This window comes from Salvelinus sp. IW2-2015, linkage group LG20 (assembly GCF_002910315.2).
Source record: "Salvelinus sp. IW2-2015 linkage group LG20, ASM291031v2, whole genome shotgun sequence".
Lineage (NCBI taxonomy): Eukaryota > Metazoa > Chordata > Actinopteri > Salmoniformes > Salmonidae > Salvelinus > Salvelinus sp. IW2-2015.
Genome location: NC_036860.1, coordinates 73,608,102 through 73,611,694, shown reverse-complemented (window position 1 = coordinate 73,611,694; position 3,593 = coordinate 73,608,102).

Sequence of the window (3,593 nt, the reverse complement as noted above, 5' to 3'; positions counted from 1 at the left end):
CTGAACAAGTGTCTGGAGACTGAGATCCCTCAAAGCTCCATGGGGAACATGCCTCTAAATGTCATACCCAACTCACAGGGAGGACAATGTCCGATACCTGGAAGTCCCTTTCTTACTGCTTTCTGTTCAGACCAAGCCATGCAAATAGACAAAGACAGCTCTTATCATTGTGTGTAATTTTGCACTTCACTTTACAATTTTTTTTATTTTGGGGACTGGATCTCATATGTTTTTTCTATATTATACAAACAGTTTGAATACCATTCTGCCATGAAAATGCTGTAGCCTCAAGTCCAGAAATGTTCCACATTTTGGATGTACTGCTTCTGTAAATAAATATTTGTGTTTGGGAAACTGCAACAGTTAATTGTTGAAGAGATATAACATGTCTTGTCTTTGCCTCATCTGTCTGAAACATGTTGTTCATCATTTGGAATGGGAAAAAATAAGGATGTGTACTTCAGTTGAAATCCTGAGCAATAACATCTAGATTACACATCAAGGTCGTTAAACTAGTCTCCAGCCTCTAAAAGTTACTTCTCTTCCAATGGCTTCCCAAAATAGTCAAATAGTCAGACACTTTCATTGCATCTGATGCTTGATAGACAAAATAGTGTTAACAGTAAAAACCCTCATGCAAACACTGAGGTTAAATTTCTGAAGAAAAAAGTGGTAGGCCTACTTCCTTATTGCGCTGTTCCTTGAAACAAGTACATTGCAGCTTCCATGGAAATACACGCCCACAAAGTAGAGCCAGTGTCTGTCATAGATGTACGTATTGCGAATCAGGCTAAACAAAAAATGGGCTATGTTTAGGGTTATTTTCTGAGGATGAAGTTCATGTTTTGTAGTGTTTATTGTAGAAAACAAACACTTTTTTCCCTTCAAAGCTCTTCACTTAACTGGTGAAGCTTGAATAAAGATTACCTGACTNTTGCGAATCAGGCTAAACAAAAAATGGGCTATGTTTAGGGTTATTTTCTGAGGATGAAGTTCATGTTTTGTAGTGTTTATTGTAGAAAACAAACACTTTTTTCCCTTCAAAGCTCTTCACTTAACTGGTGAAGCTTGAATAAAGATTACCTGACTAGTGACACACAGCGATGGTTTATCATGCAGAMAATTGTGAGGCGTTTGCCAGTTTAACCATCAATAATAGTATACGGTTGGAATGACTGAGGCATTCAGCATAATTTCTTTCACAGTATTGTGGCGGTTTTGTGACAGGCTGCTTTTGAACAAAGGCCAAGATAGAAGTGTGGAGACAGGAGGGGATTGTGAAAGGCCATTTTCACAGAGCCACAGGTCTGCTATGCCAACTTGTCATGCTTATATTGAGCAAGCATGCAGGAATGCATGGTGGCATTCACAGCTATGTCATACTTTGAATGCTTTGGACAGGCAATGCAAGTGATGGAAATTACTTTTCACAGGCTTCATTGCAAAATTGAATTTTGTTGAGGATAAAAAGGCAGCTCAAAGATTGTCTTGAAAATGTGTCATGGGCACCACTTTCTGTCATTGTCATTTAATAKCTCAAATACCTATGTACTTCTCTGTGTTGCAGGTAAGTTAAGCTTCGGTCCAGTTAATGTTAGAAATACCAGKTGAGCGAGCACTTGTAGATTCCAATAGGTAATGTACATTTCAGGACTTATACCACACATTCTTCTTTATGTTTGTATGCAAAGGATCAAGTTGCACAATCGACTAGAAAATAGCACAAAGGAAGAACACTTTCGGATTCTGATTATAATGCAATCAATACTCAATTACCTGTGAAGTACTGTGGGACCTCTGGTGCCCTCACTGGTCCAACGCTTCTCTAAGGCTCCTCATCCACCTCTATGATTTATGGGCCCTGCTCTTGAACCTTGCTTGGAAAACAAATGAACTGCAGTGATCAACATTAAAATGTCCTTTTTAGAGGGAGAAAATATACATCACTTTTATGGAGTACTAACAATTAAATCACTTTTAGTTTTCTATCTAAATTGTTGCAAGGGTAATAAAAAGTTTGACATAGATGCATTTTAAGGTGAGCATTTGTAATGGAAAATATTTTAGGCTGAAAGTCTGCATCACCTTTAGCTAAATGTACCCAGTGGTGTAAAGTACTACTTAAGTAGTTTTTTGAGTTATCTGTAGTTTACTTTACTATTTATATTGTTGTCAACTTTTACTTTTACTCCACTACAATCCTAAAGAAAATAATGTACTTTCTACTCCWTACATTTTCCCTGACACCCAAAAGTACTCRTTACATTTGGAATGCTTAGCAGGACAGGAAAATGGTCTAATTCACACACTTAAAGAGAAAATCCCTGGTCATCCCTACTGCATCTGATCTGGCGGACTCAATAAACACAAATGCTTTRTTTGTAAATTGTCTGAGTGTTGGAGTGTGTCCCTGGCTACCCGTAAAATTTAAAAAGCAAGAAAATCGTGCCGTCTGGTTTGCTTAATATAAGGAATTTGAAATGGTTTATACTTTTACTTTTGATACCTAAATATATTTTTAGCAATTACATTTACTTTTGATACATTTACTTTTGGTGACTTTCACTTGAGTCATTTTATATTAAGGAATCTTTACTTTTACTCAAGTATGACAATTAGGTACTTTTTCCACCACTGTATGTACCACAATTTACTATGACGTACAGTACCAGAAAGGACCTGCAATAGAAAACAGCACACGCAACCTATTGCCATGGTAGGAAAAAAAGAGAAGTGCATTATCATGAGGATGCAAATGTCTCTGCTTGGACTGAGTTAACATATCCGTTTCCTGCATCTAAGAAAAGGAGAACCGCAACAGTATAGGTGCTACCTGACAGTCTTAAGAAAGGAATAGTTGTAATAGGAGTTGAATTAGAGTGCTTTTTAWTGTATGATCAACATTACTGTGTTTCCTTCATTTTAATCTAAATTGATGATTAAAGTGGTATTTTAGCACCATCTCCTGAGCATAATGTGTATTGCATGTCGTTGTCCCACACAATAACCTCTGATATTGAATGTGCAATCTAGAACTTCAATTCCCAGTAAAAAATCAAGTGTTGCACTTGCCCAGTGACGTTTACCAACACTTAGGAAGACACAAACCCGAAGAAGAGGTACAAGTAAGCGCACTAGTTGATTTAAATTTTTAAAATCTGATTGTGTTTGTACCTTCTTGTTACCACAGAGGACAGGAACTCATTGCAAAAGGTTACTTATACCATTTTTTTTTTTTTTTTTTAAGTTTACAATAGACATTTGCTTTATTTATAACAAATACAAACCACCAAAACATTAACAGGCACTTAGTATGCATTACTGACAACATATTGATATGTAAAATATAAAAAATGGAAGTAAAAGGATACCATAAATGTTAATGCATATGGATGTATTTTTTAACTACTCTACTACATGCTATGGGTATGGAAAATAAGTTGTACAGTAATTGTATTATTATAAGACAATATAGTTTTTTTTTTATCACTGGATAGCTCTTGTAAACTTTGGCATGGTGTATGTGGAGAATTGTCATAGATTAGGTTTGAACAATTTTGTCTGTCGATACACATTTCAACACAGCATTAAAT